The following is a 27,208-nucleotide window of genomic DNA, read 5'->3' on the forward strand; positions in this document are numbered from 1 at the left end:
CTCCCTATTCCACCCATCTCCTTTTAAAATGATCACCTTTATTAATGTTGAGAGTTCATGGGTAATAACAAGAATTTTTCTTCTAAGGTGTCAGCTTTTACCCTTCATTGAGTGTCTACAATATTTTGGATGCCCCAAGATATTGTCTTTTCCGCTGTAAAGATACAACGTACTAGGAAGACATTCAGTAAGCCAAAATATATTTTATAACCTTAAGATTTAAAAAACTCTAAAATCTAGATTTTACAAAACATAAAAATATGCTTCAGTGCAAATATTTTACTCTTTGTTCAGTTAGGTGGCAATCAATGTTATTGAAATACATTCCTATCTTAAAGCAAAATTATTGCACTTAGAAACAACTTTATAAGTACAACTACTAGAAAACTGATATTAAGCAAAAAGCCTTTAAGGAGAGAAGTAATTATATTTGTTCTATTCCAAGTGTTCGATCTATTCCTTAACTTTGATCTATTCCTTAACTTCTGTGTGAAGATAGTCATTAGATACATGTCACAAGTTCCTGAGCAGTGTTTATTACAATCCATTTTAAAACATAGAAGAGCTATGAGAGGGTTTTAATGTTACTATAAAACTTTTTTTTTTTTTTTTTTTTGCGGTACGCGGGCCTCTCACTGTTGTGGCCTCTCCCATTGCGGAGCACAGGCTCCGGACGCGCAGGCTCAGCGGCCATGGCTCACGGGCCCAGCCGCTCTGCGGCATGTGGGATCTTCCCGGACCGGGGCACGAACCTGCATCCCCTGCATCGGCAAGCGGACTCTCAACCACTGCGCCACCAGGGAAGCCCTAAAACATTTTATTTTAAGATATTTAACTGTATACTGAAATGTTGAATTTATGGAATCCTTTGTTCTTTTGTTGAGCAAAGATTTTCTTACTATAAAGAAGTTATGGAATCCATTTTGGATTTCAAGCTTATGCAAAATAAAGTGAAACTTTATGATTTATGTACAAGATGTTCTATAGGATGTGTTCCTAAACGTCATAGAGAGTGCATTAAGCAATGATGTTTTCGGGCTTCCCTGGTGGTGCAGTGATTAAGAATCTGCCTGCCAATGCAGGGGATACGGGTTCGAGCCCTGGTCCAGGAAGATCCCTCATGCCGCAGAGCAACTAAGCCAGTGCGCCACAACTACTGAGCCTGTGCTCTAGAGTTCGTGAGCCACAACTACTGAGCCCACATGCTACAACTAATGAAGCCTGTGCGCGTAGAGCCCGTGCTCCGCAACAAGAGAAGCCACTGCAATGAGAGGCCTGCGCACTGCAAGGAAGAGTAGCCCCCGCTCGCCGCAACTAGAAAAAAGGAAGCCCGTGTGCAGCAACAAAGACCCAGCACAGCCAAAAATAACTAACTAAATAAATAAAAAAAAAGAAAGAAATGATATTTTCTTGTATCACTGAAAAGGAAACACTGCTCATGTAACTGAATGAAACACAAAAATTCTCAATTTGTTACTAAACTTATCAGCATTTATTATATGCAGTTAGGAACAGTATGCCATGCTTAAAAACACGTTCATTTTCTTAATGTACCACATCTAAAATAGATGTGTTCTTGCTCGATTGGATTGAGTTGATGTTTAGTGTAGGAGTTTGGCAGCGGATTATGCAGAGTACGCGAATCCCACTTTTGATGGGGAGAGCAAAGGGTAGAGTAGGGAAGTGAAGAAGGCTATGTGCTCATCACCTCATGCCTTCCTACTAAGATGCCTAGTTGTCTTTGTAATAGCTGCAGTCCCTGTGTTTTGATGCTAGTCATGGGAGGAATCAGGTCTCTTTTCTTCTCAAGAACAACAGCTCCACTGATGTCCAGTCTGGTCAAATTAGAAACAAACCAATGACTCCTAAGTGAATCACTCTAGTTCCATTTACCATACTTCAGTGTCTCTTCCCTAACATTTACAAGGCTTCAGCCTTTATAGTTATCTCTTTATAATTATCCTTACCATTATCACTATAAAGCCAGATTACCCTAGAACTCTAATATTACATTGCATTATTTGCCAATGTCCAGGAATTCTGAATTATTGAATTCTTGATTCTTGATTCAGTATGTGTCTGTGCATTTCGTTATGCTGTTCTCTGCCTGGATATACTCTCCTCCCCAATCTAAACCTATCAGACTATCAAGTTATACTCCTGAATTCATATTTATATTACCCCAAACCTCCACTGAAAAATGTGCAAGCTTTTTTTTTTTTTTTTTTGCGGTATGCGGGCCTCTCACCGCCGTGGCCTCTTCCGTTGCGGAGCACAGGCTCCGGACGCGCAGGCCCAGCGGCCACGGCTCATGGGCCCAGCCGTCCGCGGCATGTGGGATCCTCCCGGACCGGGGCACAAACCCGTGTCCCCTGCATCGGCAGGCGGACTCTCAACCACTGCGCCACCAGGGCAGCCCTGTGCAAGCTTTTATATGTTGACCATTATTGACAAAATGCTAGATATTTCTGTGGCAATCACCCTATCAAAAGCCAGTCAGTCATTTATATGTATATCCATTTATATGGATATATTGTCATAATATCCATTATACTATACACATTGTATGGCCTTGATCTAAGTTGATCTATGCCATGCCTCCTGTGTACCTTCTGTATAAAAAAGGACAAAGAAAATGTAATTATATTTCATTATTAGTCATTTTTATAAAACATTTTACAATGTAAACTCTAACCTCCATAGTAGATCTACTGTGGTGCCCAAAGTTATTTTAATAGCATGCCATTAATAGTACATAGTAACACATTTAGAAGGTTCTTATTTTGTTTTACAGTATAGTTTGTACACTCAAATTGAGGTTCAATGCTCAATGGGCTGATAAAATTGCAACTTCTCACAGCATTAAACATAAACATCATGAATGGAATGGATTTAATTGTTATTGTTCTTTCATGCAAATCCAAAACACAAAAACAATCTGATGATGTTGAACTATTTACAGTACATTAACCATTGGGTTAAATTTTAAAGATTAAAGAGGTTGTAGATAGAAGAAAAAAGTTATTGTCTATTTCTTAGAATTTCTATTATCTACTGATTGTAACATAACTAGTAAAGCTTAGAAAATCCATTTTGTAAGCTATAATATTATCTGTACTAATAAAAAAGTAAACAATATGAAAAATATTTTCCAGAGGCTGTCAGCTTATATACTTTTAGAATACTCATATTGTGAGGGGAGGAGGAACAATGAGGGAGGGAAGGCGTGAAGCCTGGAGGTAGGCTGCAGGAGAAACGGCAATTTTAATATAATGGCAGAAGGTCATTTGAATGGCATGGACCTCTGACTCTGGATTTTAAGTTATCTGTAGAATTGTGATGTAAACCCCATTCATCTCCCAGAACTTTAAGAAAAATCTATTAAAACGCAAAGACTTTGTGGGAATGTCTTCCTCCCATGTAGAAATCAGAAAGTGGTGCTAAATTTCGTGGTTCAGAACAGGGACAGGGGTTTGTGCAGATGCAGCAATGCATAATCTGAACCAGTTAATTCAGAGGAAGTCAGAGCTTGGAGCTGTATGTAACTATGAGAAGATAAACCCTCTGGGAAATCACAGACATCTTGGGTACATAGTTGGATATTGCACAGAATCTGGAGTGATATTTTAGCCAGTCTGATTGTTACAGGCAAGGTGATACCGCTGACATCTGAGGTTCATATAGATAAATACTTATTTTCACATATGAAAATGATGATATCTTGGGAATTCAATGAAGAAGTAGAACGTTCTTTCCCCTTCTTATAGTCATTCTCATAGGTTTCATGTTCTAACTCTAGTGATTCTTTGGTCTGTAATACATGTTTTGGCCACACCACACGGCTTGCTATGTGGAACAGGAACATCTCAGTTCCCTGACCAGGGATTGAACTTGGGCCATGGCAGTGAAAGCGCCGCCACTGTCCACCAGGGAACTCCCCTGGTCTGTAAGAGCTGCCTTCCCTTATTCACACACTTGCCACCTGCATTAGCTGGGGATGGGCAAAGATTAAGACTTAAGACTCCTTCCTAGGGCCCTGGGAGCGACTATCTTTTCCAGTAGCGCTTACCACATACCACTATCTTGCATTCAGTGCAGTATTATTCTTCAATTAATTAACATTTATTCAGCTTTGTGAAAAAAGATAGCCAAAGATTCTATCTACATGACAACAGAGGGAAATATAAATTCACACTTTACCGTCTCAACATTGAGAGAATTTGATGTTATATAATCATATATAACAATGTTTCATTTATATTTCAGTTTTCTTTCATTTGACGTCATTTAGATCTTAGATACTCCAACGTCTGATGTATATCAATGCTTCATCCTGGATTTGCCAAAAGAGGCCTATGGAATAGTTTAGACATAGGCACTTGCCACCTAGCTAAGCCTTAACATTCCTGGTGGAAAAGACATTAAAGTTTGGACTTGAGAAGTGAAAATTCAAATTTAAGAGTAGCATTAAATTATGTTGGTATGAGTCAAGTATTTTGAAAATAAGTGAAAGTAAAGAATGACTAATCAGGAAAGGTCTTCAAAATATGCTTTAAGAGAGAACTTCTTCATATTTGGGGGGAGACAAGAGCTATGGAGTGAAAAATTGCAAATTCCTCCCCAGAGCTCACACTCTCTGTTTTAGAACATTTCTATTTTTTTTAATTAGTAAAAATTACAAAAACAATTGTTGCAAAATTTTAAAACAATACAGAAATAAATAGAATGAAGAGTAAAAGTACTCCTTCATCTGCTCCCTTTCCTCCAATAGCTCTTTTCTCCCCTGAAGTAACCATTGTTAACAGTTTGGTCTATTTCCTCCCAAAATTCTTCTATGTATTCCTGAATACACTTCCACACATACATATCCTTAAACTAAGGCAAGTGTGTAAATAAATGAAAGGGATCATAGTACATATATTCTTCTGTGTGTAGGTATCAAATCAGGAGGTATATAGATATCAACCTGACTTGTTACTAATAATGTCAACATTGATCTCTAGTTAAGGCGGTGTCTTAACTAGACAGGTTTCTCCACAGCAAAGTTACTATTTTTCTCTTTACATGCTCTATTCTTTGGAAGTGAGTTACTAAGTCCAGCCCCCACTTACGGGAAGGAGAATTGAGCTCCATATCCTGGAGGAGGAAGTATCTAAATATATTATTTGGAATTCTGTAAGAAAGGTTTTCCCTTCTCTTCTATTTATTTATTTATTCAATCATTTTTTATGTCAGTATGGACACATGGACATTTATTTTATTCTTTGGGTTATAATCCAATACTGTAGAGATTTATTCTGTTGCTCAAATGCACATTTTTTTAAACTCATTCTCATTCACTTACTCACTCTCTCTCACTCACTCCAAAGGCATATTTGAAAGAGGAGCAGGCATAATAGGATTCTATTTATGTTTTCAGCTCCTCACTCATTCCTTTCTCACTGAGTCACTGATTTTTAATGTCTGCCTTCTAATGGACTGAGAGTGGGGTGGATGATGAGCTGCGTATGAGGCCACAATCTAAGCTGAGTGAAGATGGAATCAGGGGAGGGACTGGAGCTCTGTGTTCCTCACCAACCCACAGCAAACACCTATTATTGACAATATCAGTGACTTTTGGACCCTTCAACATTGTCCATTCCTAATCAAAAGCCAGAAATAACTTAACCAGGTTCCCAGAATAACCTGGGGCTACTTTATAAAAACTTCCTCTCTCAAGGACTGGACTCAAGTAACCAGTGAGCTATGTGTTTTTTATTAGCTTGGATAAAAGTGAAAAATTCATTAAAAAAGTATCTACAAGTTTTGACAAAATTTACCATAGCTTTCTTTAATTAGATTAATTATAATGTCTATTTTAAAGGCATTTTTTAAAAAGGCAAATTCACCTCAGGCCATGTTTAATTTTCAGGTGACCAAGTGACTCTAATTTTTTTTTTGAGCTGCAAAATGTACACGTTTATCTTAGGTAAGAAAAGACCTTATCAGTATCTCATGTTTTCAAGTGAAACATTTTTATTGCATTTCAAAACTATGTATATATATACTTAAAAAAATTTTTTTATTGACGTATAGTTGATTGACAGTGTTGTGTTAGTTGTAGGTGTACCACAAAGTGATTCAGTTTTTTATATATATATATAAATTAACACTCACTATATATATATATATATATATATATATATATACTTTCTGAGATTCTTTTCCATTATAGGTTATTACAAGATATTGAGTATAGTTCCTTGCGCTATACAGTAGGTCCTTGTTGGTTGTCTTTTCCAAACTATATTTGTAAGTGAATCCACGTATGGGAATGTATTCCAGACTATTGAATTCACAATAGGAAGCTTTAAATGTAGTGATCACAGCAGTTGTTATTTCATCATGTCATAGAGCAATGTTAATATGAAAATTGGAAATTAAATTAGCAGGGACTTCCCTGGTGGCTTAGTGGTTAAGAATCCACCTTCCAATGCAGGGACATGGGTTCGAGCCCTGGTCTGGGAAGATCCCACATGCCACAGAGCAACTAAGCCCGTGCGCCACAACTACTGAGCCTGCACTCTAGAGCCCGCGAACCACAACTACTGAGCCCTTGTGCCACAACTACTGAAGCCTGCACGCCTAGAGCCGGTGCTGCACAACAAAGAGAAGCCACCGCAATGAGAAGCCCATGCACTGCAAGGAAGAATAGTCCCCGCTCGCTGCAGCTAGAGAAAAGCCCGCACACAGCAATGAAGACCCAAGGCAGGCAAAAAAAAAAGAAATTAAATTAGCAGAAATTTTGTAAATTAAGTAAATCAAAGTGAATCTTTACAAAAATTAAGTGCTATATTTAAAAAAAATTAAAGGAAGTGTTTCCAAATATCGAGGTACTATATTTTATATATCTTTACTATAATTTTAGAATCAAAGGAAGACAAAAACATTTAACTTAGGGAAGATGGAAATAGAGCAGAAAAAAAAAAAGGTATAGGAAGGATGAAAAAGAGCGGCAAAAAATAATTGCTAAACATCCCACCTAATCTTACCTACTCCAGTTGAGGTGGCCTTATAGTAGTTCTTAAAATTTTGTCACAGGATTGTGTGGCCTCTGGGCTGTACAAGAAGCTGGGCTTGATTTTTCCCATTTGGCTTTTAGGACCAGGATTGATAATAAGTAATGCGTGTCCAGGGACTTCCCTAGTGGTCCAGTGGGTAAGACTCCACACTCCCAATGCAGGGGGCCCAGGTTCGATCCCTGATCCAGGAACTAGATACCACATGCATGCAACAACTAAGAGTTCGCATGCCACAACTAAGGAGCGGATGAGCCGCAACTAAGGAGCCCACATGCCGCAACTAAGACCCGAAGCAACTAAATAAATAAATATTTTAAAAAAATGAGTGTCCAAAAGTTAGTGTGTGCAAAATAGACTATGTAGTTTAGGGCTGACTCTGGGATGAGTTCAAATAAAAACAAAGAAGATTTCTTTTTCTTCAGTTATAATTTGTGAGAAATAAAAATATGTTCTCGTGGGTATTTTAAGGGCTGTGATAAAGTTGCTTTGCTCAGTGAATGATAAGGAAAATTTTGAACATACTTAAGTAACTGCCATGTTTACATAACCATAGATTCTAGGAAATGTGACTAGAAACCACATTGTGAGAAGGAGCTGAAAAATCACAGGATTCCTTCTATCACTGTTTCCTACTCTTCTGGCAAAGTCATGGTCATTCTTAGAGTAATGCAAAAATAACAGTAGTAAGCTGAGATTTTGATCCCTGTTGACCCATAGGTCAATTTCTCAATTGGTTCAGAACCTGGAGGGAAGCTGGAATATAATTGAGACCCTACCCCCTAAACCCCAGTACTGCACTTCACTTGGCCAACACTTGTCTTTTAAAATTTAGTAAGGCATTACCTTCACCAGAAGGCTTCTCTGCCCCCACCCCCATTCTCCCCTTTGAGTTCAAGGCTCCTTCTGTGTTTTTCTCTTCTATTGGAGCACTGTCCACAATATAGTGAAATTATCTGTTCCCTCACTAGATGGTCAGCCTCACAAGGGATGTTTTTGAATTCTGAGTACCTAGCACAGTGCCAGCTTCCTAGTAGATGCTTTATAAATGTGGAATGGAAATGATTCAACGCTCAATTCATTCTCATTGGCCCAATCTTCTTATGAGATGTTCTGTTTTTGCTCTTTTGCTCTGTGGTTTCATTGTGATCTTCATCTTCCTATACAGCCAAAAAAAAAAAAAAAAAAAGGAAATACACTACAGTTAAATTACAAATTTTAATTATGCTACATATTTATCTAGGAATCTATACTGAAGTATAGATTCTAGTATATAATATAAACAAGAAGAGCAACAGAATTGAACATATGAATATAATTTTTAAACAATCCACACTCATTACCAGAACTAAGACTCTTTTCTAAGTTTATCTTCAACCTCTTCCTTCAGATCATCTCTAGACTTGGGTAACTATCAGGTTCATCTCCGTTGAGTTTATAAGAAAATTAACACTCACTATTTCATGCCCACTTAGGAGACCTGCCCTGAAGGCTTGGGTTGGGATGATCTGACATAATACTTGGATCATGGGGCATGTAGAAAATGAAAATTCACTTGGTCATGGAGGGACCTCTAAGGAAACCTGAAAATATGGGTAACCATTCTCCCCAACAGCTGAAACTGAGGCAGGACCAGAGGTCATGTGCCTACCAACTGAGCATTGGCTCTCAAACTTGGCTATCCATAAGTCGGGAGCCTTTGAGATTCCTGATGCCCAGGCTGCACCCTGGACAAATGGAGTCAGAATCTCTGGGGGCACAGCCCAGGCATCAATGGTTTTTAAGCTCCTCATGTGATTCCAATGTATAACCAAGGTTGAGAATTCCTTCAATAAAGAGAGATACCCTAGATATTTATAGAATACCTAGGTATTTGGAGAAAAATGAAACAGAGGTTTCTGTGCCACCTGCACAGTGGCAGGTGTTCCAAATTGTAGGTATTGTATTGTTAATGAGCTTCTACTTAAATGATCAACCCTAAACAGCAGTACTAATGTTACAAACAGCAGGGATTTATTTATTTACCCCTGTTAATTCTCCAGAATGATTCCATGGAGACTAGCAGGCAATTATACAGATAAAGAGATAATACATTTTACTAAGAAAACTTAAAATTCAAGTTACAGACGTCTGGAGTGTGAGCAGGGTGGCATCTCCAATGTGCTCACTGTACCAGGTCAGGACTGACTGAGAGCCCACATCCTGCAGCACTGCCAGGTCAGCTCAGGCCACAGGCCTCTTCAGCCACCTTTTTAACTTGCAAGAATATGGGGTAGGCGTGGAGAGGCATGGTTTTCATCAAGGTCAAGGACTTTAAATCCAGGCAAATCTGGATTCTAATAATAGTAATAGTTAATACTTACATAGGGCTTTTCATATGCCAGGCACTGTACTAAGTGCTTTAGGTATTAACTTAGTTGAACCTTACAGCCTCTCTCCTTACAGAGGCGACCTGAAGCACAGAGAGGTAAGGGAACTTGCCCAAGGTCATACAGGTGGTGTGTTATAGAATTCAGGATTTGAACCCAGAAAGTGTGGTTCTGATTCTGTGATTTTATCCATTACTCGACACTTCCACATACGAGGGATGCAACTGCCCTGGGGTATATTATTGAAGCTCACTGAGTCTTATTTTCTCATTTTAATAGTACTTATCTTGCAGGATTGGTGGGAGGGAAACAGTTTGTACAATGCCTGGGGCATGATTTTCTCTCTGTTGATGTTATTCTCCATCTCCAGGCAGGTTATTGTCAGCTCATTCTACCCTATGGGCCTGGATGGAGGACTTGGATGTTTACTTAAGGATTAATTAGGAGAGACTAGCAATTTTGCAGTTAAGTTTTCTTGTCCCCTACCTCAGAATATAAGATAATAGATACAAGTATTGTACCCAAACAGATTCTACATTCTCACAGACCATACTTAAGAAATAAGGATTTCAGAAGATGATTAATTTCAGCCACTTTTGTCCTGAGTAAAATCAACTTCACTTCAATTTGGCTGTACAGTTCAGCTAAGTTAGAAATTCCCCCCAAGGGAACCCATGATGTATAGTATAAGGATGTATAAATTTGTATATTGGTCACTACTCTGAAAGCACTTTTCTGAAAGCAGAAATCCACCCAATCAAGTCATGGTAGTTGGAGTAGAGATAAAGAATTGCTTTCCTTTGCCATTTTGAAAGAGTTCACGTGTTATGGCTCCATTTATATGAAATTTCCAGAATAAGGGAACCCATAGAGACAGAAAGTAGATTAGTGGTTGCCAGGGCCCGGGGAAAGGGTGAGAATGCGGAGTGACTACTAGTGGGTGTGGGGTTTCTTTCAGGGCTAACAATAATGTTCTGGAATTAGATAGTGGTAATGATTGCACAACTCTCTGAACATGCAAGAAAAACACTGACTTGTACACTTTAAATGGGTGAATTTCATGGTATGTAAGTATCTCAAAAATGCTATTATAAAATAAAACCATTCATGTGAATGTTATTGGCTTTGCCTCTTCTGCCTCAGTGCCGAGAAGGAGGAAGGCACCAGCCAGATGGATATTTTACAGATGACTGCTGCCCACCTTAGCAGTGATAGACGGATAGCAGCACTACAGGATGTAGGATTATGATGACAGTTTTCTGGTTGAGTAACTGTGAGAGGCTATTTGGGGTGACCAAGTTCTCCACAGGGATCCTAAACCAAATCCCTACTCTATTGCTACCCTAAGCAAGGCCTAATTATCCAGAGCTATGGTGAGAGTGACCAGACATGCCCAAACCTCTTGGCATACTGTGATTTGCATGGTGCCTATAACATAGCAGGTGTTCAATAAGTCTGTGATGAATGAATAAATGAGTGACTGAGACTCCCCATGGATCCTCTGTGTTGGAGTAAAGTCTCTGAACACAAGCAGTGTTTTCAGTTTTGTTTTTTTTTTACACCTAGGACAACTGCAATGTGCTCTGAAATGTGTTGATGCAGTATATTTAGAACATTCAAGCACAATGAATTATATTAATATATTTATTAAAAAAAAAAAGAGCTCAGGATACAAAAGTAGTGCCTCTCCCTCCTCACTATGTAGGCATTACCTAGTCTTTAAAAAAAATTTTTTTTTGAATTGTAGTATAGTTGATTTACAATGTTTGTTAGTTTCAGGTGTACAGCAAAGTGATTCAGTTATACATATGCATATACATATACACACACATATATACACATTCTTTTTCAGATTCTTTTCCATTATAGGTTATTATAAGATACTGAATATAGTTCCCTGTGCTATACAGTAGGACCTTGTTTTTTATCTATTTTATATATAGTTGTGTGTATCTGTTAATCCCAAGCTCCTAATTTATCCCTCCCCTCCTTCCCCTTTGGTAATCATATGTTTGTTTTTAGAGTCTGAGTCTGTTTCTGTTTTGTAAATAAGTTCATTTGTATCATTTTTTTTTAGATTCCACATATAAGTGATATCATATGATTAAGGGGAGGTGTGGGTGTGAGTAGCTGGCGGGGGAGTGGATTCTGTTTAAGCTATTCTTTAGAATGATAGTGACACCCTGTGGTAAATTCTTATAATAGACTGTATTAAACAGTAGGTGTGGATTCCCTACTTGTCTACTTGGTACTATGAACCAAATTAACCAGACTTCAAATTAAATGAGAATGTATTGAGTGCCTCTGATGCACAAGAACTATGCTAGTGCTTTCATGGATATTATTTCTTTCTAGTATTTTATATTTCACCCAGATGATCAGGTGCTAAAGTAACTAATTCTACATATATCTCTGTCTAGATACGCTGTGGCAACCAGAACCCCTTAAACTGTATGGAAAATGTGTGCATGTGTGTTTCTAGGGAAATGGACTCTTACCTTTAGTAATATGCTCCCACGGGTTCCTTGCTCCCATAACACTTGACATTGCTATATTAGAGCATGCTCTAACAATGCCATGATGATATACTATAGACTAGCTTCATGAATCTCTTTTTCTTTGAAAGTTGCCATTTCTCCTGGCAAACCATGCTCACCCTAGGTTTAAAAACAAACTTAAGGGAATTCCCTGGAGGTCCAATGGTTAGGACTCTGCGCTTCCACTGCAGCGGACACGGGTTTGATCTCTGGTGGAGGAACTAAGATCCCGCACAAGCCGTGCATCGGCCAAAGAAGGGTGGTGGGGAAACTTTAAAAAAAACTTCAAAGAAAAAAGAAAGAAAGGCAGAGAGAAAAAAGGCAAGAAGAATAGGGTTAGATAGCAGCACAACTTTGTAGAGTGGAAAGAGTATTGGAATCTGTCAGTCCCAAATCTATTAACTTCTTCCCGTTTGAGCTTAGTCAAATTAGCAAGTCTCAGTTTCTTCACCTGAAAAATGGAGATAATAATGTCAGAGAATTATTGTAACAATCAACAGATGGTGGTGAGTTTTTAGATACAATCAAAAGTACAATCCATGAAAAAAAAAGTGATAAGTTGGACTTTGTTAAAATTTAAAATTTCTGCTCTGTAAAAGAGACTGTTAAGAGAATGAAAAGACAAACCACAGACTGAGAGAAAATATTTGCAAAACACATGTCTGATAAAGGATTTGTATTCTAAATATACAGAGAATCCATTGAGAAAACTTATGCTTATAAATTTGAAAGTGATAATCTATTACACAAACATAAATTTTTATTTACAGCACATTTTTTCCCTTGATTATAAAATAGTACACAATCACCATAGGAAACATAAAAATTAGAGAAAAGGATAAAGAAAAAAAGTCAATTTATCCCATAGCTCAGCAATAATAATTGTTAACATTTGATGTATTTTTTTCCTTTTTTGCTAAACATGCATGAGTGATATATTTATATGGTATCATTGGTTAACTGATGCTTAAAATTATCCTATTTGTTCCACTTGGGGGGTCTGGATTTCTACCGAGAGAAGGAGGAGCCCCTTTTCAACACTGAGTATAGAATGTCAAATCCTGGTCTATAGAGTGACATCAGCCAAGCCCTGGAGATGCATCTGGGACAGGGTTGGGAAGAGAAGGCAAATGTACTCCTCAGGTGTGTGCTTGCTGCCTCTTCTGTCTCTGAACAGATCTAGTTTGTGTTTGGGTGTGTGTATGTACAATGAGCATGTGTGAGCCTGCACACACACACGGAAAGAAAGAAAGAGGGCTGAGAGTTCAGGGCTGAGGCTTAGCGCTTGCATTGCTGGCTACACACTCACCAGAATGGCTTTAGGAAGCCCCTGCCAAGGGCTTTTTCCTTATCTTTAGGGATAACATAAATACAGAAACGTGCAAATCATAAGTATACAACTAGAATTCAAAAAAATCTAGATGCGGGCTTCCCTGGTGGCACAGTGGTTGAGAGTCCGCCTGCCGATGCAGGGGACACGGGTTCGTGCCCCGGTCTGGGAGGGTCCCACATGCCGCTGAGCGGCTGGGCCCGTGAGCCCTGCGCGTCCAGAGCCCGTGCTCCGCAACGGGAGAGACCGCAACAGTGAGAGGCCCGCGTACCGAAAAGAAAAAAAAATCTAGATGCACCTAGATCAAGAAATGTAACCAGCACCTCAGAACCCCCGACTATGCTCCCTTTCAGTGATTACCTGCCACATAAGTGACCTGACTTCTAATACCATAAATCATTTTTGTCTGCCAAGCAGGTTTTTTTGATTCTATACTGGACTCATAAAGGGAACTAACTATTATACCTTCATAAGCACTCTGAAAAGAGTAAAGTTGCATTGATGTAAATATTTCAGAGCCAGGTAGGCCTATGGACTCTGATGTGGGAAGGCATCATTACAGCCTTGGACCTGGACCACACAACTTGGCTCTCTTGCAATCATTGGGGTACCACCAGACTCTGATTGAAGTCCTGTCTAACCCATGCCTGATCTGCTGCTTTAAATTTTGCTCTTCCAACTTCAGGTAGTACCAGTAGCAATCGGTTGCCCTGACTCATGTCCTGCCAGACAAAACTGACCTCCATAGCCTTCCCCTCATCCCAGTCCTGTTGGCTTGATGTCTGCTAAGCCCGCTGTGCTGCCCACTATGGCCTTAACCAGGTGCTCTTGCTCTTAATTTGTAGGAGACTTCTGAAAGGTCTAGGCCTATGTAATGCAGATTGAGAAAAACGAAAGAGTAAAACATGAGGAGTGAGATTCAAAGAATTGAAAAGGACAGGAAAGAATAGGGGCATTTTTTTTTTTTTGATCAATTTTAAGACATGAAACTTCCCAGTTTCCTTTTCTAGACTAGAGCAAAGGTAACTCAAAATAGGTCTCAAAGCTCACATTAGTCCATTTTTAGGATGATACAATAACTCTTCAAACATAGATAGAGCAGGGCCAAACATTCCCTATATATTCTTGTTAGAAGTCACCTATTTGTTCTATGTGCAAGTTTAGTTTATTTTTTGAAATTTTTTATTTTAAAAATTTTTAACATGTTCTGCACATCTTCCCTGTTGCTGGTTGGAAATCATTAAAACATCCTGGAAGGCTGTTTTGGGACAGTTAGTGTTAGGAGGAGTCCACGGGGATTTTGTGAGCACTCTATATAATGTACAATGTAACGAGTTGTAGGGAGTTGGAGGTACACACGGGGTGAGGGTGATTTACAACATCCTTTATAATTTAGAATAAAGGAGGTGGGTTTGGAGAGACCTTAGAGGTTAAAGAGATCAATCTTCTACTCAATGAAGTAATCCCTTTGACAATAACCTTGATAGATGGTTGTTTAACATCTGCTTAAACATTTTCAATGATTTCCAATGACGAGAAGCTCACTGCTTACCTAGGCAAGTCATTTTATTTATTCCCATCTTGAATTATAATAAAGCTTTTCTGTATAATGATTTGAGGTCTGCCTTCTTGCAGCTACTTTCTAGGGAACCCAGTTCTTGCGTCAGGAGTAGTAAAGAATAAGACTTAGTAAACTAATGGGCAATTTTCCTATAGTGAGAGAGTTACCATGTCATTCCTTCCTTACTCCAAGTTAAATATCTCAATTCTTTCCACCATCCCCTAGCTATCATGGTCTCCTTCCTCAAGACAGTTAATTTTATCAATGTCCAAATAGAACAGAATACTATAGATGTGGTCTGATCAATTTAGGGTCTAATGGGTCTATAACTTTCTTTGATTTGGATTTAATTCTCCCATTAATGCAGCCCAAGCTGGGTTTTGTTGTTGTTTGGTTGGTTTTTGTTTGTTTTTTTGTTTGTTTGTTTGTTTTGGTAATCATCATACTTTTGGCATATACTGAACTGTAATCAATAAAAACTGTCATATCTTATTTTTAAAATTTGTATAGTTAAAAAATTAACATACAGTGAAATTAACATTTTTAGTGAACAGTTCTGTGAATCTTAACACATGTATAGATTTGTGTAACCACCACCACAATCAAGATACAAAACAATTCCATCTCTTGCCCCCCCACCCCTTTCAAATTTCCTTCTACTATACCTTTGTAATCACACCCTCCTCTGACTTCTCAGCCCTGGAAAGTACTAGTCTGTTTCCTATCACTTATAGTTTTGTCTTTTCAAGAATGTCATACAGTTGGCATCATTCAGTATGTAACTTTTGGACTCGCTTTTTTCACTCATCATAGTGCCTTTGTGATTCATTCAACTCGTTGCATGTATCAATAGTTCATTCCTTTCTATTGCTGAGTATTACATTGTATGGATGTACCATTGCTTGTTTATCTCTTTGCCAGTTTAAAGATACTTGGTTGTTTCCAGTTTGGGGCAATTTTTATGCAGTTACTGTAACCAACCATGTACCAGTTTTTGTACAAACATAGTTTTCATTTCTACTAAATACTGAGGAGTGGAATTGTTGAGATACACCTAACTTTATAAAAAACTTTCAAATGACTTTCCAGAGTAGCTGTACCATTTTGCATTTCCACCAGCAATATTTGAGAGTTAGAGTTGTTCTGCATACTTGCCAGTACCTGGTATTGTCAGTATTAAAAAATTTTAGCCATGCTAATAAGTGTTTACTGATTTCATCCTGGTTTTAATTTGCATTTCCCTAATGGCTAAAGATGTTGGACTATACTAATTTGCCTTCTGTATATCCTTTTTGGTGAAATGTCTGCTCAAGTTTTTTCTCAAACTTTAAGTTGTTTTATTATTGAGTTTTGAGAAATATATATATACATATATATAATAGATATGTCTTTAACCAACATATGATTTGCCAATAATATCCCCCAGTCTGTAGGTTGTCTTTCATTCTCTTAACAGTGAATATCTTTAATAGGATAGAAATTTTAATTTGGATGAAGTCCAGTTTATCAATTTTTTTCTTTTATAGATTGTGTTTTTGATGTCATGGCCAAGAACTCTACCTAAACCCAAGCCATGAATCTCTTTTTATTTTTTTTCTTCTAACCATTGTATAGTTTTGTGTTTTACAATTAGATCTACGACCCACTTTGATAAATTTTGTTTATGAGTCATGGTATGGGTTGAGGTTCTTTTTTTTTGCATATGGGTGTTCAATTGTTCAAACACCATTTATTGAAAAAACTATCCTTTCTCCATTGAAACGCCTTTCCATTTTTGTCAAAATTAATATATGTGTGATTTTATTTCTGGACTCTATTCTGTTCTGTTGATTTGTGTCTATTCCTGTGCTAATAATATACTCTCTTAATTATTGTAGCTTTGTAGTAAAACTTAAAATAGAGTTGTGCGATTTCTCTAAATTTATTTCTCTTTTTCAGAATTATTGTGGCTATCCTAGTTCCTTTGCTTTCCCATAGATTTCCTATATATATCAAAAATCCCGCTGAGATTATGACTGGAATTGCATTAAACCTGTAGATCAATTGGCATCTTTACTGAGTCTTCCAATCCTTGAATATAGTATGTCTCTCCATTTACATAGGTCTATTTTAAAACCAGTGTTATAAAGTTTACAGCATACAGTTCCTGGAAATATTTTACAAGATTTATACCTAGATATTTCATTCTTGGGGGCTGCTGTAAGTGGTATTGTGTTTTAAATTTCAGTATCTAATTGTTTATTGCTGCTAAATGAAAATATGATTGACGTTTGTCTTTTGGCCTTGTAGCCTGTGATCTTGCTAAATTCACTTTTTAGATCTAGGAGGTTTTTTATAGATTCCCTTGGGATTTTCTACACATTGTCTATGAAACAGTTCTATTTTTTCCTTCAAACCTGTGTGCATTTTTTTTCTTGCTTTATTTCACTGGTTAAGGGTTGTTCTAGTATTATGTTGAATTGGCGTGGTGAGAGTGAACATCCTTGTAATGTTTCTGACCTTAGAGGGAACACATTCAGTCTTTCATCAGTTAGTATGATGTTAGCTGTAGGGTTTTTTTTTTTTTTTTTTTTGAGCGTGCCTTTTCTCAATAGATTGAGGAAGAACTCATCTATTCCTAGTTTGCTGAGAGTTTTTATCTGGGATGGATGTTGAATTTATCAAATATTTTTTTCTGCATCAGTTGATGATCATGCGTTTTTTTGGCTATTAATATAGTGGATTACATTTCTTCTTTCCTAATATAAATAAGCAATGATGTAATTACCCTATAAACACTGCTTTCACTGTATACCACAATTTTTTGTATGTCGTATTTTTATTTTAATTCAATTCAAAATATTTTCTGATTTCCCTTAAGAGTGTTTTCATTTCTTCAGATATATACCCAGGAGTGGAATTGCTGGATCACATGGTAGTTCTATTTTCAGTCTTTTGAGGAACCTCTGTACTGTTCTCCATAGTGGCTGTACCAATTTACATTCCCACTAACAATGTACAGGGTTCCCTTTTCTCCATATCCTTGCCAACATTTGTTATTTGTGGTCTTTTTGATGAGAGCTGTCATATCTTTTTACAGAGTAAATTACTTCACGCTGGGAACTCTGCTATCCTTCATTTGTGCATTTTAAAAATATACATTTAGAGATATTAAATTTTGTCATATAGGTATTGATCTATGTCCTTTTGGTCCATTGTATTTCATGTGTTAATTGTTTTAATGTATACAATTGTAATAATTGATAATCCCTTGTTTTAATGTATCTTCAACCAAGTCATTGTTCAGAACATTGACTAGGTTAAGACTAAGAAAAGAACCTTGTAAGAATTTATAGAAGATCTATAGACTTATTCATTCATCTATCACATTTTATTAAATGCCTACTTCTTTATGCCAGGTACTTTCTAATGCCCTGGAGATACGGAGACAAATAAAATAAAATCTGTTGACAGAGATCCAGAAAACAATGTGTTTTGGTACATCAGTGAATGCACCTAACTACTGAATCAATGCAAATTTTTTGAGCCTGGGTAAGGCTTTGTGTTGCATAGAGAAGACATAGCAGTGAACACGTTAGTGACAATCCCTTCCATCATAGAGTTGCTGGTCTTATCTGTACTATCACATTGCCTTGGTTTCTCCATTTTGCCTACCAAACTATTATGAAAGACTTTGACACATGACTCTCTGAAATCCCTAACTAACATCAGTTATCTATCTCTGATCTACCAATATAGATGCCCTATCAGGAAAAAAAAAAAGAGGTTAATTTGTGAAACTTGCTCTGAGTTATCTCCAGTTTCTTTTCTAAGTGCTAATCAACTCTATGTTTAAGCCAGTTTGGGGACTACCCTGGTGCGCAGTGGTTAAGAATCCACCTGCCCTTTGCAGCCAGTTAAGCCGACTGTGCTCTTTTCCCCATGGGGGTCCGGTGTGCAATGGCTGCAAACGGCAGCCTCCTTGGTAGTGTATGCAGCCTGTTGCCTGTATGGGTTGCCCTAAGGGACCTTGGAGACAGCCCTTTCCAGTGGACATTAATGACTGGCATGCTGTCCCCAATCTAGGCTCCAGACAGGTATGGGTGGTGCCTTTGGAAAGCCCCAGGGCACAGTGGCCAGGGTCCACATTGGCCAGGTCATAATGTCCATCTGCACCAAGCTGCAGAACAAGGAGCATGTGATTGAGGCCCTCCGCAGGGCCAAGTTCAAGTTCCCTGGCCGCCAGAAGATCCACATCTCCAAGAAGTGGGGATTTACTAAGTTTAATGCAGATGAGTTTGAAAACATGGTGGCAGAAAAATGGCTCATTCCAGATGGCTGTGGGGTCAAGTACATCCCTAATCGTGGCCCCCTGGACAAATGGCGGGCCCTGCACTCGTGAGAGCCTTGGCGCTGCCCCCTCCCTACTCCCGCCAATAAACTCTACTTTCTTTTCCCTGTTAAAAAAAAAAAAAGAATCCACCTGCCGACGCAAGGGACATGGGTTTGAGCCCTGGTCTGGGAAGATCCCATATGCCGCGGAGCAACTAAGCCTGTGCACCACAACTACTGGAAGCCTGTGTGCCTACAGCCCGTGCTCTGCAACGAGAGAGGCCACCGCAATGAGAAGCCCCCGCACAGCAACGAAGAGTAGCCCCCCCACCGCAACTAGAGAAAGCCCGAGGGCATCAACGAAGACCCAACGCAGCCAAAAACAAACAAACAAACAAACAGATAAATAAAAGAAAAAGCCAGTTTGTGTTTTCTGGAGCTTGACATCAGCTAATGGAAATAATCTAGAGCCTAGTTTTTCCCTTTCAAAAAGCAAGCTGTTTGTTTATCTTTATCTTAATTCCTCTACCAACTTAAACTTCATCCAACCTATTTTCCCTCTTGGTAGACCACCCTCTATCTTCTGTTGTCCATGTCTTCTAGTGTTAGACTTTAGCTCCTCCTTTTCCTGTGGTTATAGTCTCACTTACCTCTCTTAGAAGCTTTCTGGAGGGAGGAGGTGGGTAACCAAAGTCAGAGCAATTGATCTTTAGAGAGAGTGGAGGAAAGAGAGAACCAGAAGATGAATCCTGGTGCTGTTGTCTGTGCTTAGACCTTATTTCGAATGTAGATGTTTGGTATTAGACTGATGTTCATTAGTGGTATACACACTCTTGGTTCAGCTGTGTTTCAAGGCTAGGAAAAGTGGATGCATATGGAACCGATGGCAGAAAGGATTTATTTCAGGACACAGAATGATTTGAATAGAAACTTACATTTTCAAAATATGATCGCTCCTGTTCCTATTATGGGCACTTTCTCAGTGCCCCTGAAATCCAGATGAAACTCTAAACATGGAAAAGTAGTTACTGTTAAAGCCAAAAGCTCTTCTTTCCTCTCTTGTAATGACAGCATGATAATCTGTATACATGGGAGCTGATGAATACCTTCTCCTGTTGGATTCCAGTAGCAGTAACTTCAAAAAGTTCTGGTAAATCAGTCTCTTTTCCATGACAGATATAACCGCAAGATATTTTAAAACAACACAACAACAGCTATAAGAACAAGAGCAGCAGCAACAAAACCCAGTCTCCTGCAAAATCCTGATTCCACATCTAAGCTGTGCAAACTCAATACTTCCAAATAATTGCCTTACACTGTCCTCCCTTTCTCTCTCATTTCACAATACAGGACTTTTGCACTAAAATCAATCATTCTTTGTCTCAGCTTATGTTTTGCTATGTACAGGAGTTAGAATTGTTCTGGACAGTTAATTAGCCATAAATCCTTCTCTAAAACATAGAACATGTCAGCTGTTTTTGTAAACCCGCTATGTTCCATTTTGCTTCAGTGCTTTTTTTATAAACCTAATGTGTCAAGGCACTGACATATTTATTGCTCACCTTTTCACCCTTTATGCTGATCCCTGGCTGCCCACCGGGCCCTTTGAATCGATCAAAGGAAACCAGCAAAGGAAACCAGCAAAGGAAACCATAAACAAGACAAAAAGACAACCCTCAGAATGGGAGAAAATATTTGCAAATGAAGCAACTGACAAAGGATTAATCTCCAAAATTTACAAGCAGCTCATGCAGCTTAATAACAAAAAAACAAACAACCCAATCCAAAAATGGGCAGAAGACCTAAATAGACATTTCTCCAAAGAAGATATACAGAGTGCCAACAAACACATGAAAGAATGCTCAACATCACTAATCATTAGAGAAATGCAAATCAAAACGACAATGAGATATCATCTCACACCAGTCAGAATGGCCATCATCAAAAAATCTAGAAACAACAAATGCTGGAGAGGGTGTGGAGAAAAGGGAACCCTCTTACACTGTTGGTGGGAATGTAAATTGATACAGCCACTGTGGAGAACAGTATGGAGGTTCCTTAAAAAGCTACAAATAGAACTACCATATGACCCAGCAATCCCACTACTGGGCATATACCCTGAGAAAACCATAATTCAAAAAGAGTCATGTACCAAAATGTTCATTGCAGCTGTATTTACAATAGCCCAGAGATGGAAACAACCTAAGTGTCCGTCATCGGATGAATGGATAAAGAAGATGTGGCACATATATACAATGGAATATTACTCAGCCATAAAAAGAGATGAAATTGAGCTATTTGTAATGAGGTGGATAGACCTAGAGTCTGTCATACAGAGTGAAGTAAGTCAGAAAGAGAGAGACAAATACCGTATGCTAACACATATATATGGAATTTAAGAAAAAAAAAATGTCATGAAAAACCTAGGGGTGAAACAGGAATAAAGACACAGACTTACTAGAGAATGGACTTGAGGCTATGGGGAGGGGGAAGGGTAAACGGTGACAAAGCGATAAAGAGGCATGGACATATATACACTACTAAACGTAAGGTAGATAGCTAGTGGGAAGCAGCCGCATAGCACAGGGAGATCAGCTCGGTGCTTTGTGACCGCCTGGAGGGGTGGGATAGGGAGGGTGGGAGGGAGGGAGACGCAAGCGGGAAGAGATATGGGAACATATGTGTATATATAACTGATTCATTTTGTTGTGAAGCTGAAACTAACATACCATTGTAAAGCAATTATACTCCAATAAAAAAAAAAAAAAAAAAAAACACTCCCCTTGTGTAAGAAAAGTCACATTTACACTAACAATGGGAATCCATAGCCATGTGTTGCTTCAGCGTGGGTCACCGGGAGCACATCAAAGCAAAGGCTGTGACTTGCTTGGATCCCTCTTGAGTTTTTACTTTCCCGGTTTCACATACAGAGGCACATGGCTGGGTTGGGTCTTCGTTGCTGTGCGCGGGCTTTCTCTAGTTGCGACGAGCGGGGGCTACTCTTCGTTGCGGTGCGCGGGCTTCTCATTGCGGTGGCTTCTCTTCTTGCGGAGCATAGGCTCTAGGCACGCGGGCTGCAGTAGTTGTGGCTCACGGGCTTAGCTGCTCCGTGGCATGTGGGATCTTCCCGGACCAGGGCTCGAACCCGTTTTCCTGCATTGGCAGGAGGATTCTTAAGCACTGCGCCACCAGGGAAGTCCCAGGAATGATTTTTTTTTTTTTAAAATTTGACTTCTGCCTCATACTCATTCTGTGTTTTAGGAGGGAAAATGGAAAGTCCTTATTAAAAAGAAGTATCTCTTTTCTCCACTCAGACTTAGACCAGAATTTTTCTGAACGTGACCCAGGACAAGAAAAGAGAAGAAGAGTGGCTTGATATGAGAATTCAGCTGTTGAGCTCCCTGGAAAGCAGGAGTCATGTGGAAGATGTGAATTTTGCCACATGCTGGGTTAGTTTGTTCGTTTCTCCTTCCATCCATCCATCCATCCATCCCTTACTCTGTAGAGATGTTAGAAGCAGAGATCACAATCTCAAATGCCTTCAGAGTATGAATGAGGTTTAAAGACTATGAAAGATGGGAATTTGGGTGAACTGGAGAACACAGGTCCCATCTTAAAGAGGTGGCCACTACTCAGCCTTAGCATTTTCTAAGGAGGAGTACAAGTCTAGTGTGAATTGAATTCAGTCCAGTGTGAACTGAATTTTCAAGAGAAGCAGGAAACCCAGTTTTTTTTATAAAAAATCTTCCAACTTTTAAATGACATCAACCCTTTGAAAGTTTTAAAATCACTGTGCTGAATGGATCTGCATTCTGAATTTGACCAGCATTTCAGGACATCCAAAGCTCCACTGTCCTTCTGAAGTTTAGAGAGGAGTGAGGAGGTCAGAAGTGATTATGCTACAAAGCATATATATTCTATGTTTTGTAATAACCTATAATGGAAAAGAATCTGAAAAAGAATCTATATATCCGTCTCTGAATCACTTGGCTGTATGCCTGAAAGTAACACAATATTGTAAATCAACTATAGTTCAATAAAAAAGGAACAGAAAGTTAATAACTATAGCTATAATAAAGAAAAATATCCTGAATTAAAAAAAAGTTTTCCTTCTGTGGCAGATTCTAATTTCTCAGTCTTTCCCCCACCAGAAGCAACTTCTATTACCAGTTCTTATGTATGTTCCTAGATATATCCTATATGCACATATATATTTTTGAAAACCACCACAACAATAAAGGGGAATGTAATATAAACATTGTTTTACATTTTATTTTTTCCACTTATGCATCTTGGATATTATTTTTTTCTTTTTCTTTTTCTTTTTTTTTTTCTTTCCGTACACGGGCCTCTCACTGCTGTGGCCTCTCCCGTTGCAGAGCACAGGCTCCGGACGTGCAGGCTCAGCGGCCATGACTCATGGGCCCAGCCGCTCCGCTGCATGTGGGATCTTCCCGGACCGGGGCACGAACCCATGTCCCCTGCATCAGCAGGCGGACTCTCAACCACTGCGCCACCAGGGAAGCCCTTGGATATTATTTTTAATCAATACACATATTGATTAAATATATATTATTTATATTTTTATAAAAATGATTAAATGCTTTATATGTATCATATATAAAAATCTCATCTTTTCATTGCTATGTAGCATTTTGTTATATGGTACTACCATAATTTATTTAATTCTCCTGTATGATTTTAGGATTCTTTTTCTATTCAAGCAAAATCATGAATGTCCTTGTACATGGGTCTTTGAATATAAATGAAAGCGTGACAGTAGAATAAAAGTTTAGGTGTGGAATTGCTGGGTCAAAGAGTATATGCATTTATGTTTTGAAATATTTCGCTAAGTTTCTTTCGAAGAAATTGCCAACCTACAGCACTCCCCACAGGGGCCACCTGTCACACTGCACTCTTGCCAACAACACAAATTTTTTGTGTGTGTTATCAAATTTTTTGAACTTTTCATTTGATAAGTAGAAAATAGTATTTCATTGATGTTTTCATTTTTATTTCTTTATCTATGAGTGAGTCTGAGCATCTTTTGAAAATCATTTGCTTCCCTTTTTTCAGTTATTCATTAAATATTTCTTGACCATGAATAATATGCCATGCATTGTGCTAGGTACTGTAAAACTGAACCAAATGCACACAACCTGTGATTCATAGAACGTATTGTCTAGTGGAGGTGACAGACATGAAACAATTAATTACAGAAATAATTATTTGGTTACTGTTGTGATAAGAGTAGGGTGTTATAAGAGTGTGTAACAGGGGGGCTGTCCTAGTCTAGGGGGACAAGGAGGACTTCTGGGAGAAGTAAATTGAGACCTGAAAGAGGACTGGAGTTAACAGGCTGCTAACAGTAACATCACAATGCCTTGGTCTCCCTCTCCTGACCCTCCCAGTCACTTAGGCAGTGACTATACTTCCTTTCTATACCAGAGTCAGGCCCACCTGACCAACAGGTGATCAGAAAACAGGATGGGAAAATAAATCTGAATCAGTTATTTTCATTATTCTGGTGAAAAGTCTGGTGGCTGAAATCAATGACTAAGTTTTATTTTGAAATACACGTTAACTTTTTTTTTTGGCTGTGCCACATGGGATCTTAGTTGCCTGACCAGGGATCAAACCCATCTCCAGTGGTTAAGTGCAGAGTCTTAACCACTGGACCGCCAGGGAAGTCCCTGAAATATATGTTAGTTTTAATAACCTATTTGTTAATTTGTCAAAAATCAAGAGATAACTGAATTGAGATTATTTGGAATATTTGACAGAATGACGTGTTTTGCACCCCCTCCAATATCTTACATTTCTATTTTCTTTGACTATCCAAAACCGGCTTCCTTCACCTAAACTTAATGCTGTCTAACAGTTTTTAGATCATGAAAGTTTGCTGAAAAGATCTTTTTTCAATTACAGCCCTTTATAATATTGAGACCTTGATAGTAAGATTTCATATTTGAATTATGGGGAAATGAGAGCTGGAAGACAGTAAAAAAAAAAAAGAGTGAAATTAGCAGTCAGCAAATAACTTAGGGAAAGACTACTGGGAAGTCATGTGACCTCAACCTAGACCTCATTGTGTCACCTTGTTATCATAATATTGCCTTGTTCTTTTTGAAATTTTATTTATTTATCTTAAATTAATTTTTATCGGAGTATAGTTGCTTTACAATGTTGTGTTAGTTTCTGCTCTACAGCAAAGTGAATCAGCTATATGTATACATATATCCCCTCTTTTTTTAGATTTCTTTCCCATTTAGGTCACCACAGAGCATTGAGTAGAGTTCCCTGTGCTATACAGTATGTTCTCATTAATTATCTATTTTATATGTAGTATCAATAGTGTGTATATGTCAATCCCAATCTCCCAATTCATCCCATCCCTTCTCCCACTTGGTATCCATACGTTTGTTCTCTACATCTGTCTCTCCATTTCTGCTTTACAAATAAGAATATCTATACCATTTTTCTAGATTCCACATATATACATTAATATACGATATTTGTTTTTCTCTTTCTGACTTACTTCACTCTGTATGACAGTCTCTAGGTCTATCCATGCCTCTGCAAATGACCCAATTTCATTCTTTTTTTATGGCTGAGTAATATTCCATTGTATATATGTGCCACATCTTCTTTATTCATTCCTCTGTTGATGGACATTTAGGTTGCTTCCATGTCCTGGCTATTGTAAATAGTGCTGCAATGAACATTGGGGTGCAAGTGTCTTCTTGAATTATGGTTTTCTCAGGATATATGCCCAGTAATGGGACTGCTGGGTCATATGGTAATTCTATTCTTAGTTTTTTAAGGAACCTCCATACTGTTCTCCACAGTGGCTGTATCAATTTACATTCCCACCAACAGTGCAAGAGGGTTCCCTTTTCTCTACACCCTCTCCAGGATTTACTGTTTGTAGATTTTTTGATGGTGGCCAGTCTGACCAGTGTGAGGTGATAACTTCATTGTAGTTTTGATTTGCATTTGTCTAATAACGAGTGATGTTGAGCATCTTTTCATGTGTTTGTTGGCCATCTGTATGTCTTCTTTGGAGAAATATCTATTTAGGTCTTCCACCCATATACATATATATATATTTTTTCCAGTACGCGGGCCTCTCACTGTTGTGGCCTCTCCCGTTGCGGAGCACAGGCCCCGGACGCGCAGGCTCAGCGGCCATGGCTCACGGGCCCAGTCGCTCCGCGGCATGTGGGATCTTCCCAGACCGGGGCACGAACCCGTGTCCCCTGCATTGGCAGGCGGACTCTCAACCACTGCACCACCAGGGAAGCCCCCACCCATATTTTTATTGGATTGTTTGTTTTTTTGATTTTGAGCTTCATGAGCTGTTTGTATATTTTGGAGATTAATCCTTTGGCAGTTGCTTCATTTGCAAATATTTTCTCCCATTCTGAGGGTTGTCTTTTTGTCTTGTTTATGTTTTTCTTTGCTGTGCAAAAGCTTTTAAGTTTCATTAGGTCCCATTTGTTTATTTTCATTTTTATTTTCATTACTCTAGGAGATGTGTCAAAAAAGATCTTGCTGTGATTTATGTCAAAGAGTGTTCTGCCTATGTTTTCCTCTAAGAGTTTTATAGTATTTGACCTTACATTTAGGTCTTTAATTCACTTTGAGTTTATTTTTGTGTATGGTGTTAGGGAGTGTTCTAATTTCATTCTTTTACATGGAGCTGTCCAGTTTTCCCAGCACGATTTATTGAAGAGGCTCTCCTTTGTGTATTCTTGCCTCCTTTGTCATAGATTAGGTGACCATATGTGTGTGGGTTTATCTCTGGGCTTTCTATCCTGTTCCACTGACCTATATTTCTGTTTTTGTGCCAGTACCATACTGTCTTGATTACTGTAGCTTTGTAGTATAGTCTGAAGTCAAGGCACCTGATTCCTCCAGCTCCATTTTTTTTCTCAAGATTGCTTTGGCTATTCGGGGACTTTTGTGTTTCCATACAAATTGTAAAATTTCTTGTTCTAGTTCTGTGAAAAATGCCATTATAATTTGATAGGGATTGCATT

General features: G+C 38.5%; 1 non-coding gene across 1 annotated transcript; it reads left to right on the top strand.

Moving 5' to 3' along the window:
• The first annotated feature begins 18,741 nt into the window (after positions 1–18,741).
• Positions 18,742–18,876, top strand: LOC117313060 (small nucleolar RNA SNORA70). The gene has a single exon (XR_004527524.1). It is a non-coding gene; the product is annotated as a small nucleolar RNA SNORA70 (small nucleolar RNA).
• Positions 18,877–27,208: the final 8,332 nt, after the last annotated feature.

Source organism: Tursiops truncatus, chromosome 7 (genome assembly GCF_011762595.2).
Source record: "Tursiops truncatus isolate mTurTru1 chromosome 7, mTurTru1.mat.Y, whole genome shotgun sequence".
Classification (NCBI taxonomy): Eukaryota; Metazoa; Chordata; class Mammalia; order Artiodactyla; family Delphinidae; genus Tursiops; species Tursiops truncatus.